Raw genomic sequence first — 14347 nt, forward strand, 5'->3', positions numbered from 1 at the left:
GCTGACACTGAACCATCTCATCATTCTTTTGATTTTCCCACATCAGTCCCTCCCCTGACCTGTGTGTGCTTTCCAGGCAACTCCTGTTGACTCTTCTGTCTGAAACATCTCCACCCTTCCACACCACTGGATCATTTTACCTGAATCATCTTTCCAGGCCAAACTCACACACCCCTCTTTGTATGAATTCTCTTTGTTCTTCTCTCTGCATTCTCAGAACTCCTAGTATATATACATTCAATGCATTCGTCACATTGTAGCATTATTATTCATGCATTTATGTTTCTTCCTGTCAAAGCAATGATCCCAGGAGAATAGGGACCATGGATTTATCAATTCTGAATCTACAGAGTCTGAAAAATGCTACTATTAAATTAATGTATAGGGAATTGAATCCATAGTACTCACAAGTATTCTAATTTGGATTATAAAGTTTGAAAGAATAAAAAAAAATTAAAAAGGAAAACAAAATCATTTAAAACACAGATCATCAAACTCTTTACTTTGCCTTGATTTCCTCACTTTGCATTTATGAAGTTGTTAATTAGTTTCTTCTCTCTCTAGCTTTATGACTAGCCATTGAGATTTTATGTCTATAAACCAAATCATGCTGGTTCTCATGTGATCAAATTATATACAACTGATGACTGAATATTGTTGTAGGGCATTTATGACAGCTTTGTGAAACATAGGAACAATTTTTAGGAGAATTCCAATCAGGAAAAATACTCTTCCCCACAGACACTATCTGGGGAAAGTAATTAATATGTGGAGAGAATGCATTCATTGATGGAACATATCAAGTAATAACAGATAATTATTTAGGAACTTTATATGCCTAACACTTTTTAAGCAGTTTACACATATTAACACATTTTAATGCTGGGGATAGTGCTGTTGGATGTTTATAATTCCCCCACTTTGCAACTGAGAAAAATAAGGCTACATAGGCGGGAAGTATCTCAGTCAGTATTTGAACCTAGCTACCTGACTATGGGTCCGTCACTCCTAACAAACACCACAACTTTGGAAAGAAATTAAGCTTACACAGTCTCAAATTATCTCATGCATTTTACTTGTAGTTCTCAAACAGCATGAAGGTGCACAAGTTCTGAAGTCAATTTTCCCCCCTTCTATTGTTCTCACATATCACAGTGATTGTAGCATCATTCTCTCCATTTTCCCTGCACTGCAAGCACTTCCCAAACTGTGGTCATCATACCACTCTTCCTACTCTCAGTTCTCTCTGTTTGACCTATAATTCCATCACCAAAATTAACCTAGCAAGACATCACCCTCTGCACTTCAAATCCCACAGACTTAAGAAACTTTATGCTGGGGCTGTCCCTGTGGTGCACCAGGTTAACCTCTGCTTGGGACAGCAGTGTCTCAGAGTGGTGGTTCACACTCCAGCTGCTCCACTTTCCATTCAGCTTCCTGATAATGCATCTAGTAAAGAACCAGGTACTTGATCTCATGTCACCTTGTGGGAGGCCTACATGGAGTTTGTGGCTCCGGGCTTCAGTCTGACCCATCCCTGGTAGTTACAGGTATTTGGGAAGTGAATCAGTGAATGGAAATTTCTCTCCCTCTTTCTCTCTCTTTTTCTCTCTTCTTCTATCCCTATCTCTCGTCTCTCCCCCTTTCTCTCCATATATATTCTATCAATCTCTGTATCACCCTCCCTCTGTTACCTTCCCTTTCAATAAATAAATCTAATCTAATCTTAGGAAAAAAAGAAAGTTTCTCCCAACCAGCCACACAGAATGCCGCTCCAGGGTGGGGGACATCCAGCCCTTGGACTGCATGAGGCCTGTGAAATCATTCATTTTGGCACTGCCAAGGTAACCACAGGCAGAGCCTGAAATTCAATTAATCTATAGCAGAGTAATTTTTAAGTTGATAATGTTGCATGGCCTACAAACGACGTTATAAATATCCAAATGGCCCTTGTCAGGAAAAAAGTTTCCCCACTGCTGCATATCTCATAATCTGCTTTAAATCTATTAGCCCCAATTGACTTTATTAACTTACCAGTAATATAAAGCATGTATTGTCTGCATCCTCTCATTCCAGCTAATGTGCATTCCTTGAAACCAAGAGTACCAATTCAGTCACCACTCAGTCCTCTTGCTTAGCTCTTAATACTAAATTCAATGAGTCAAAGCACTATTGGCAGGGGCTTATAGAGAATGAAAGGAAAACCCAAAGTCTTTGTAGGGATACACTTTCTAGATCTGTGTAGGGATACACTTGAGGATCCGCACAATATACTACTTTAGTGTAAATGAATAGTACAAAATTGATTTTTTCCATAATTCCATATATATTAATATATGTAATTCAACATACACATTCAGTTGCTATATATATATATATATATATATATATATATGCATGTAAATACTGATAGAGCTCATTAACTCTTAATCCTCTAGGCAAGGAAATATAGGCCCTCATACATAGTAAAACATGTCAGAAATATATATATGGAGCTGCAGTTGAGACTCCACACAAAATGCAGTTACAGAATTATTTTCAGATTTTTGCTCCTTCTTCATGTCATGGGTAAAGAATAACTCTAGTTATATCATAGATATGCATAACACCTGAATCTAATAATATTAATATATGCATCATTCATTGTCTATCAATCATTGAGCTTAACATTCTACATACATTGGTTCTTCGGGTGTATCACAATGTTGCGAAAAAGACACTTTTATTGCCAATTAAATCTGGAGAAACTGAGGCTTGGAAAGTTTAAATGGCTCCCTGTTCAAGAAGCCAAAATTCCAATCTGGGTAAGACAGTTGCCAAAGTCTTCTGTTTTATAACCATGTCAATTAAGTATCTCAAAGAAGACAGTGCAGACCTGGCCAAATCTAGCAGTTAACAACCCACATTTCCCCATATATGCATCCCAGCTCTGTTCAGAATGGAGACTTAAAAGGAAATATTTATCTCTGTTTTAAAAATTGTCATTGTGAAGTCAGTGGAAAATGCTGTTGACTTCTTATGTTTTCCAAATCTGCCACTACACATACTGAATGCTTTTCGCATTCTTAGTCTTGGATGTCAAGAATCATTTTCATATCAACTAATAGTATGTCAGGGATATTTTGTTTACACTTATTTGCATCTGCCAGAAATAGGGGCTGCTCTTGTTCTACAGCATAATCTTGGGGCTGGAGTGCTTACATTATTTGGCAACTATATTCCCAGGAGCAAGGCAATGGATTCTAAAAGAAATTTAACATGAGAACAATACACCCTTGGCAACAGTAGTCAAGACACCACATTGTGTTTGTTCCTGCAAACTTATAAAGCTTTAGATGGGGTTCTTACCTTTTTTGTAGCCTTTTGGTGTCACTTAAATTGGCTTCTAGCATACAAATCTGTGTGAAAAGTTGGAAGGGTAACAATTAGAGAAGAAATGTTTCATTTCGTTATGTTTCATTTTGTTATGTTTCATTTCAGTTTTGACTGATGCATAATTTTACATAATTTTATTGAGTGCAATGTGATGTTTCAATACATGTATACATTGTAAAATGATGAAATCATGGTAATAGCATACTTGTCACCTTAAACATTTATCTTTTTTATGATAAGAACATTATAATTCTTTCTTATAGTTATATTATGTTAACTAAAGTCACCCTTATTGTATAACAGACACAACAATGATTCTATTGAATTGGAAGTTAAGACACTGCCACCCAGACACTTTGGGCTCTTCATACCTCTGAATCCCTAAGGAGAGACTGATGGTTTTGGTTGTATTGCTCCAGACTAACAAGGGGAAATTTAACTACTTCACAGTGGGGGAAAGCAAAAAAAAAAAAAAAAAAATGTCTGAAATAGAAGCCATTTTTGCATTACCATTCCCTATTGTTAAGGTCAATGGAAATGACAGCAACCTAACCCAGGCAAGACCATTAACATCCAGAACAAGAATGAAGGTTTGGATCACCCCAGCAAGTAAACTATAACCAGCTGAGCTGGTTATTGAAGTTAAAGGATGCGCAGAATGGATAGTGAAAGAAAATAGGCAGAGGGACTAGCATCTGATGCAGTTGGTTAAGACATCACTTGTGATCGCTGCTTCCCCCAACCAAGCACCAGCTATAGCACCAGCGACTCCTCTTCTGATCCAGCTCCCTGTTAATGTGCCTGGGAAATCAGTAGGTTTCCCCAAGTACTTGGGTGCCTGCCGCCCATGTGGTAGACTCGGGTGGTTGTTCCAGCTCTTGGTTGAAGCCCTGTCTATTTCAGCCATTTGAGGAATAAACCAGAGGATGGAAGATCTTTTCCTCTCTGTCCTCTCTCTGTCTTTGTCACTCTGCCTTTCAAGTAAATAATTTAAAAAAAAAAAAGTCATTATAAGTAAGTACTAGTGATGACCTGTTACAGAAATGAAGATTATAATTTTCATTAATATTTCTCCTTTATGTTATGAATGTATTTGCATGTCTAATACATACATTAAGCATGTGTCTTTGTTTTCCTTCCTCTAGGCTCTGGATTGGACATTGGTTTTCTCCTCAAAGTTCCATGTATTGGAAGCTACGTTTCCAGGGTGGCAATGAGGCAGTTGCTGTAAGCTCTAGGAGGTGGAGATTCTTAAGTCACTGGGGATGTTGCCCACAGAAGGAAAGACTGAGTGAGTTCTCGTGAAAGTGAGTTGTTAAAAAAACCTGAGCCTGCCCCTTGAGTCTGTTTGACTTCTTGTTTTTAGAGGTGATTCCTTCCTCCAGTGTGTGTTCCCACCACCTGCCATGGGGTTCTTTTGAGATCCTGCACCATGCTGTTTGGGCTTTCAGTCTCCAAAATAGTGAGGTAAATACAAAAACACTTTTTCTTCATGATGTTATCTTCTCTCAGTTATTTTGTTACAGTCACAAAAGTTGACAAATACAGAACACTGTTCTGTGGATGGAACTATTATTGAAACTATAGCTAAAATGTGAAGACATCTTGGTAACTTGACAATGGCAGATATTGGAATAGTTTAGAGAAGCAGAATAGAAAAATTCTATTATAAGAAGAGTAGTATGGCCAGCGCCGTGGCTCACTTGGCTAATCCTCTACCTGCGACGCCAGCACCCGGATTCTAGTCCCGGTTGGGGCACCAGATTCTGTCCCGGTTGCCCCTCTTCCATCCCAGCTCTCTGCTATGGCCCGGGAGTGCAGTGGAGGATGGTCCAAGTCCTTGGGCCCTGCACCCCATGGGAGACCAGGAGAAGCACCTGGCTCCTGCCTTCGGATCAGCGCAATGCGCTAGCCGCAACGCACCAGCCACAGCGGCCATTGGAGGGTGAACCAACAGCAAAAGGGAGACCTTTCTCTTTGTCTCTCTCTCACTGTCCACTCTGCCTGTCAAAATAAATAAATTAATTAATTAAAAGAAGAGTAGTATGGATAATTCTGGTGAGGACTCAGGATACAAGAAAAATGGGCAAGAACTGGGATATCCTGGATATTGGCTAACTGGTAATAACCTTGAAATTCTGATAGAAATGTGAAGATTAAAAGCCATACTGACAGAGTCTCAGTTACAAATGCATAATATTCTATTGTCCACCAGGAGGAAGGACTTGAACCATGTCCATCCCTTAGAACTTTTGTTCACCATTAAAAATGATGAACTTGGATACATGGTGAAGAAAATATCTTAAGAAAAACCATTTTCATTGCAACCAGTAGAATTTGGGAGCAATGACATGACAGAAAGTATAATAAAAATAGAGACTGAATGGACAAATTTGGAAAATGTGATGCCTGGCTGGTGAAGTAGTGAATAATAAGCACTAAGGAGTGAAGTTAGAAACCTCTTGCTAAGGACAGCCGTTTGGAGCCAGATGCTTGGCATTGGGACAACTGGAAAAATAGCCAGAAGCATCTCAGAAACCACTGAGACTGTGCCTCCCACCACAGGCCCAGAGAGCTTTCTGGATAAAGTGGTTTCATGTAACACCAGGGCTCTCTCTAAATGCTTGCTGCATGAACACAGGGCCATTTCAGAATCTGTCTTTCTTGGCAAAGCACCCTGCTTTGTTTAGGCACGCCCAGGAACAGCTGACACTGGTGGCAGTCACTGGCAATCTCACAGACTGATTTGGCAGGCACAGACGTGCAAGGATCACCAGGTCATGGTCGTTCCTACCAAGATTTCAAATGAAAGCCCGGGTGGCCATGTAGAAATTTTCTGCATAGTCAAAGGCCAGGCAGACAGCACACAATGAGGTGATTCCTAATGGAGTCATGGTGTGAAGCTGCAGAGGGAACCACAGAAAGGTAGGGAGAACACAATGTGCCATGCCAACCTTGGAAAATTACCAACATCAGTATATAACTTGAGAGACAAACATGTGACTGGCCAGGAAGGCAGAAGGGGCAAGACTGCCCAAGCCCATGTGAACCCAGCCCTCCTCAGAGTGTGCACAAGATGCTGCTCCTTTTATTAGGATTTCATGTCTGACCTGCTGAGCTTCAGTCTCGCTTTGGGCCAATTATTTTTCTTCTTACCAATTCTTTATTTTTGGAAAAAAAAAAGTGCCTCCTTAATAATTATGATAGTAACTTGTCCTTTTATTTTATAGGGACTCATAAGTGAAAGTGTTCACACTGAGTCTTGGACGAGACTTTGGACTTCGGATTTCTGAGTTAATGCTGAATGGAAGACTTTGAAGTTATTGTAGACAAATGACTATATTTTGCATATTTGATAAAGATATTAAACTTTGGGGGGCAGGAGGAAAATGTTGTGGTTTGCGTGTAGTTTGAATGGCCTCCAAAACTTCATATGATTAAATTAATCCCCAATGTGATATGTTAATAAGGTTGAAACTTAAGCCTTGTTTTCAGAGATGGACCTTTGGAAAGTGTTTAGGATCAGATAATGTCTTCAGGATTCAGCCTCTGTTTGAATCCTGGAAACTTCAGGAGCAGAGTGAGAGATATGCAGACAGACATGCACAGTTCCTAGCTCTTCCCATGTGCTGCTCTGTACTGCTGCAGGATTCTGCCAGCAAGATTACCACCAGATGTAGCCCCCAGACACTGTGTCTTCAAAAGTACGATCCAAAATAAGCCATTTTCTTTATAAAGTAGACTACTTGCTGCTTTTTTAAAATAATTATATGAAATGGAACAATATGTTCTCCTATTTCCTCATCACATAACATGAAATGTATTGACTCTATAACAGTAAGCATTGCTAATTTTACATCAGAGTATTAAGTTAAAGGATGTTAGAAGGAGAGGGAGCATCACTCTAAGAATGTAAATCCTCTGCTGGGGAAGGAGTTGGTGTGTTTTCACCAGGATGGAAACAGCTGCACACGGGATGGTGATATCATGCTAGACAGAATTATGACCTTGTTATTGTCTTTATTTAGATGTTAAACATGATTTGAGAGGACATGCTTGGGTTCCAAGTAATTGACAAGGAATAAACTTGTGGTAATTTGTTTTGTGTGCCCTTTTCTGGGCTAAGGAACAGAGAGACAGCTGGTAAATCACTGCTTCTGGGTGTGTCTGTGAGGATGCCTCAGAGAGATTAGCACTTAAGTTAGCCTAAAAGAAAGAAAGTGGCCCTGACCAATGCATCATCCCACCTGCTGAGGGGCTGATAAGCACAAAAAACACAGAGGAAGGTTGAATGCACTCTCTTTACCTGAGCTGACATCTCCTGTCTAAGAACATCAGAGCTACGCCCAGTTTTCTGAACCAGATCAAGACTCAAAAGCAGCCTCTTCCTATCTCAGGCCTTTAGATATGAGATCAATTATACCTATGGCTTCCCGGTTCTCCAACTTGCAGAGGGCATGTCATGGGACTTTTCACCCACATAACCTTGTGCACAAATTCCTACAGTAAATCACTTATATATCCCATCTATTTATCTATCTTTCTGTTATCTATCTATCTATCTATCCATTCATCCATCCTATTGGTTCTGCTTCTCAGGAATACCAGAATAAAAAGACTTTGGAGTCCTCAAAAATGAGGCAAATTTGAGCTATATCATACATTGAATATGTGGCTTCTTTTCAGTTTTCCCATCTAGACACAGGATGGTAATACGTTATACAATGTTATTATGAGGAGCAACTGAATTAAGCAGTATCAAAGCCCCAAATAGACTCCTAATATATGTTGATAACTTGTCCCTTGAGGGTATATTTCTATGTGATTCTCTGTATGAGTCACAGAGCTCTCAGGATTAATGACAATTGCAAAGCTTGTCTTGAAAAGTCATTGATAACCAAATGAGGAGCAATATATGAATCTTTGTACAGGTTAAAGATACATGGTTCAATAAGATAAACCACTTGCTAGCTCTTCTCATATTTGAAATGCGATGCAGATTTGTAGGAATCAGAAGTCAACATTTATCTGGATTATTACACTCCCCAGTGATTACTAGCTGATTGATCTTAACAAATTATGAGATATCTTAGCCTCCATCTTCACATCTGTATATTTAGTTCACTAACTCATAGGATTAAATGGGGAAAATCAATATTAATTTCCTAGGAAAGTAAATCACGATATAAGCATGATACAGTTTAGTTTTATTTTCATATTTACATATATTGAACTAAAACAAAACCAAAAACTGTTTTCCTAAAATATTGCCTTAGTGAAACAGAATTAACATGAGTTTCTGGTCTTCTATATTGTTTATATGCTTTTCTATACTTTCTCACTTTTCTTTTTTTTTTTTATTTTTATTTTTTTTATTTTTGACAGGTAGAGTGGACAGTGAGAGAGAGAGACAGAGAGAAAGGTCTTCCTTTGCCGTTGGTTCACCCTCCAATGGCCGCCGCTGCAGCCGGTGCACCGCGCTGATCCGATGGCAGGAGCCAGGATCCAGGTGCTTTTCCTGGTCTCCCATGGGGTGCAGGGCCCAAGCACCTGGGCCATCCTCCACTGCACTCCCTGGCCATAGCAGAGAGCTGGCCTGGAAGAGGGGCAACCGGGACAGAATCCGGCACCCCGACCGGGACTAGAACCCGGTGTGCCGGCGCCGCAAGGTGGAGGATTAGCCTATTGAGCCACGGCGCCGGCTCATATACTTTCTCACTTTTCAAAATGAGTATCTATTGATTTTTCCACAAATGTACATATTAAGATTTTTATTTATTTATTTAAGTTACACAAGTTTCATATATTTCATATATACAGATTTAGGAACATAGTGGGATTTATCCCCTACCCTCCCTGCCCCCCACACTCCAACCCTTCCTCTCCCTCTCCAATTCCCGTTCTTTAATTTTTACCATGATCTATTTTCAATATAGTTAGTGATCATATAGTTAACCCTACTTTAATAATGGAGTTCAACAAATAGTATGAAGAAAAAGAAAACAAAACAGAACAAAACTAAAAAAAAAAAAACAAAAAACAAAAAACAAAAAACAAAACACTATTCCTCAACAGAAGAGATAAGGGCTATAAAAAAATCATCAAATCTCAAGATGTCTGTTTCAGACCAATACATTACATTTCAGGTATTCTATTACATCAGATCAGGGGAAACATATTATATCTGTCTTTTTGGGATTGGCTTATTTCATTAAGTATAGTGCATTCCACTTGTGACTATCTTGTTGTAAAAGACAAGATTTTATTTTTAACAGCTGAATAGTACTCCATAGTGTATAAATATCATAATTTCTATATCCAGTCAACAGTTGATGGACATCTGGGATGATTCCATAACTTAGTTATTGTTTCTGTTGTATAAGATTGCTTTAGCTATTCAGGGTCTCTTGTGTTTCCATATGAATTTCAGCATAGTGTTCTCTAGATCTGCAAAGAACGTCATTTGTATTTTTATTGGGATCATACTTAATCTGTAAGTTGCTTTTGGTAATGTAGATATTTTGATGATGTTGATTCTTCCAATCTATGAATGTGATAATTTTTCCATTTTTAATATCTTCTTCCATTTATTTCTTTAGTGTTTTGAAATAGTCATCACAGAGATCTATCACACCATTGGTTAAATTTATCCCAAGTATTTGATTATTTTGGAGTACTGTGAATGGAACTAATCTTCAAAGCTCTTTCTCAGCCATGACACTGTCTGTGTATACAAAGGCTATTGATTTTTCTGTGTTGATTTTGTATCCTGCAACTTTACTAAACTCTTATGTTTTACTAACTTGTTGGCATATAGCTCTTTGCAGTAATTTCTGATGATTCTTTTTATTTCTGTGGTATCTGTTTTTACATTCCTTTTTTCACAATTTTATTGATTTGGGTATTTTCCTTTTTGTTGTTGTTGTTGTTAGTTGCACCAATAGTGTATTGATTTTCTTTATTTCTTCAAAAAACCAGTTCTTCATTTCACTGATTTTTTTGTATTTTTTGGTTTCAATTATGTTAATTTCTTCTATAATGTTAATTATTTCTTTCCTCCTACTAAATTTGGATTTGCTTTGTTGTTGTTTTTATAGGTCCTTGAGATGCATTGATTGCTCTTTTAATTGGTAGCTTTTCAGCTTCTTCATGTAGGCACCTATTGCTATAAACTTTACTCTTAACACTGCTTTTGCTTTGTCACATAACTTTTGATATGTTGTTTTATCATCTTCATTTGTTTCTAGAAAACTTTTTATTTCTCTTTTGATTTCTTCTATGACCAGTTGTTTGTTCAAGAACATGTTGTTCAGTATCTATGTGTTTGTACATGATCTAGAGGTTCTTGGGTTGCTGATTTCCGGCTTTAATCCATTGTAGTCAGAGAAGATGCATGGAATGATTTTGATTTTTTTGAATTTCCTGAGACTTGCTTTGTAGCCTGGTGTATAATCCTTCTATCTTCACTAATTTTCTGTCTGATTAATCTGTCCATTGCTAAGACTGTTGTATTGAAGTCCCCATTACTATTGAATTAGAGTGTTTGTCTCCCTTTAGGTCCATTAACATTTCTTTTAAATAGCCAGGGGATCTGTGGTTGGGTGTTTATACACTTATTATATAGTCACATCTTCCTTGAATTGATCCCTTACTCCTTATATAGGGCCCTTCTTTGTCTCCTTTAACAGATTTTTGTTAAAGTCTGTTTTATCTGATATTAGGATGGCAACATCAGCTCTTTTTTGGTTTCTGTTAGCATGGAATATCTTTTTCCATCCTTTTACATTCAGTCTGTGTATATGTTTGTTGGTGATATGTGTTTTTGTAAGCAACAAATATGTGTCTCTTTCTTTAATTTGCTCTGCCAGTCTGTATCTTTTAACTGGAGAGTTGAGGCCATTTACATTCAAGGTTATTATTGACAAGTAATGACTTGGTCCTGCCATTTCCCCCTAGATATTCCTATTGTTTACTTTATTTCTTTTGTGCTTCTACTAGGGGTTTTTCTGTCGTCTCATTCTTTCATAATGATGGCTGTCTTTCTTTGTTTCTGTGTGCAATGCATTCCTAAGAATCTTTTGTAAGCTGGGACAAGTGATGACAAATTTTTTCAATTTCTGTTTGTTATGGAAGGTCTTCATTTCACCTTTATTCATGAATGTGAGCCTTGTGGGGTATAGTATTCAGGGTTGACAGTATTTTTTTTTCTTTTAAGATGTAGGCTGTATCTCACCATTCCCTTCTAGCCTGTAGGGTTTCTGATGAGAAGTCAGCTGTGAGTCTAATTGGAGATCCTCTGAAAGCAATCTGGTGTTTCTTTAGTGCACATTTTAGAATACTTTATGTTTTACTGTGGAGGGTTTGACTACAATGTAGTGTGGTGAAGACCTTTTCTGAGCATGTCTATTAGATGTGCTGTGTGCTTTCTCTACGTGGATGCCCTGTTCTTTCTTTATATTGGGGAATTTTTTTGTAATTATTTTGCTAAATAGGTTTTCTAGTCTATTCTCTCTTCCCACACCTTCAAGAAATTTTAAGACTCAAACGCTGAGTCATTTGATAGTACCCTATAGATTTCCAACACTGTTTTTAAGTTTTCTATTTTCTTCTTGTTTTCTTTAATTTGTTTTGTTTTTCTGATTGTAAGATTTCCAAAGATTTGTCTTCTTGTTCAGATATTCTTCCTTCTGCATCACCAAGTCTGCTGTTAAGGCTTTTCAGCACATTTTTTAAAAAGATTTATTTTATTTGTTTGAAAGATAGAGTTACAGAGAGAGGTAGAGACAGAGAGAGAGAGAGGTCTTCCATCTGCTGATTCACTCCCCAGATGGCCACAACGGCTGGAGCTGCACCCATCCAAAGCCAGGAGCCAGGAGCTTCTTCTGGGTCTCCCACACAGGTGCAGGGGCCCAAGGACCAGTGAAGTATGTTGCTCTTTAATCTGCCATCTTTTCTTCTCCCTCTCATATTAAGATTTTAATAGTAGCATTCCTTGTATATTATTGCAATATTTATAAATTGTTAAATATATTTTCTTGTATTTCATCAGATACACATGTTTTAATCATTTACTTTTCATTGGAGTTTTAGGTTTTTTTTTTCTATCTTGCTTTTATATTTTCTTAAATAGTATTAAAACGGATGTCTTGTTTGGCATGTCATAAATAAATAGTATTTTTTCGAAATTCCACAGGGCAATAATGTCTACTAACATCCTCTACATACATATTCAAAAGGAAGCTGTTATCACTGTAATTGTTATCTTGCTTTTGAACACACAACAAGGATAATATGAGCAGGAAGATATTGTTTAATAACAGAGGATCAGGAAAAGAGACCCTAATGTTTAATATTTCATTTAGGCAATAACTTAGGAAAGTTTCCTTACAGTGATTGGTTAATGCATTAATTTTATTCTTTATGGGAAGAAATGGACATCAAAAAGGAATAACATGATCCCCAGTGATCACACATTTGAAAAAATATTAGTGAATTTCAAGATTTCAAATAAATTCACTATCCTTGAGGCAACTGAGTCTGCATTTGACAGAACGAAAATTGTAGGTCATTATATAGAGAAAGAGTGAATAAGCTAAAAATGGCATTAATTAAGCCCTATTAATATATCTGCATTAGAAACACAACTATGAAAGTTCAAACATCTATTTTTCTTCTCTGTGTAACTCTGACTTTCAAGTAAATAAATAAATCTTTTAAAAAAATCTAAGAAAAATCATGTTGATGTTTATTATGTTTTGGAGTAGAAATGCCATTATTCTATCTTTTCCAAATACCAATCTATCCATAAAAAGTTTCTCTCTTTTTTAAAAAATATTTATTTAATTTATTTGAAAGACAGAGTTACAGTGAGAGGTAGAGACAGAGAGAGAAGTCCTCCATCCGCAGGCTCACTCCCCAGAGGGCCACAACGGCTGGAGCTGCACCAATCCGAAGCCAGGAGCCAGGAGCTTCTTCCGGGTCTCCCATGCGGGTGCAGGGGCCCAAGGACTTGGGCCATCTTCCACTGCTTTCTCAGGCCATAGCAGAGAGCTGGATCAGAAGAGGAGCAACTGGGACTAGAACCGGAGTCCCATATGGGATGCCGGCGCTTCAGGCCAGGGCTTTAACCTGCTGTGCCCCAGCTCCAGACCCACAAGTTTCTCTTTAAAAGAGGAATTAATAAACTACACATATATGTATTATTTAATTCCTGTTTTCTTTTTCTGATATTCATTTTCAATTTTTTATTAATTTATTTTTCCTCCCAAAGAAAGTTTTTATTTAATTAGTACAAATTTCATAAGTACAACTTTAGTGATATAGTGATTCTTCCCACCGTACCTGCCCTCGCACTACATTCCCACCCCACCTCCTCATCCCTCTCCCATTCCCAGTCCCATTCTCAATTAAAATTCATTTTTAATTAACTTTATACACAGAAGACTAACTCTATACCAAGTAGAGATTTCAACAATTTGCACACACATGCACACACACATAAAAACTGTTTGAGAAAAGTTTTCCAGTTAATTCTCATAATAAAACTCATTGAGGACATAAGTCCTGCATGGGAAGTAAGTGCACAGTGAATCCTGTTGTTGATTTAATAATTGACACTCTTATTTATGATGTCAGTGATCATCCAAGGCTCTTGACATGAGCTGCCAAGCCTGCGGAAGCCTTTTGAATCCACAATCACTTGACCGTGCTAGCTAGCATATCTGCTCTCATCTTTAGTAAAGGTAAGATTTTATTAGACTTTTATAAATATTAAAAAATTTCAAGAATTCCATAAATAATTTTCAGATTCCCATTGGCTTGGGCAATTTAGAATGGAATCTGAGAGACGTAAGGCAGTTAAAATATATAGATGAAAAGTTATGCCCAATTATTGTTAAAAGCAAGAAAGAATGCAAAGTAGATGAAAAGCATAGCTGGAAATAGGGCTTGAGGACAGCCTCCACTGATCTAT

At 37.6% G+C, this 14347-nt stretch overlaps 1 long non-coding RNA gene across 1 annotated transcript in view; it reads right to left on the reverse strand.

The window, feature by feature from the left end:
* The window catches only part of LOC127491316 (uncharacterized), a 189088-nt gene that overhangs the window by 98222 nt on the left and 76519 nt on the right, over nt 1–14347 (reverse strand). The window contains exon 2 of the long non-coding RNA XR_007919943.2: nt 3349–3398. This is a non-coding gene — a long non-coding RNA (uncharacterized lncRNA). The remainder of the gene's footprint in view (nt 1–3348; nt 3399–14347) is intronic.

The sequence above is a fragment of the Oryctolagus cuniculus genome, chromosome 18, assembly GCF_964237555.1.
Source record: "Oryctolagus cuniculus chromosome 18, mOryCun1.1, whole genome shotgun sequence".
Lineage (NCBI taxonomy): Eukaryota > Metazoa > Chordata > Mammalia > Lagomorpha > Leporidae > Oryctolagus > Oryctolagus cuniculus.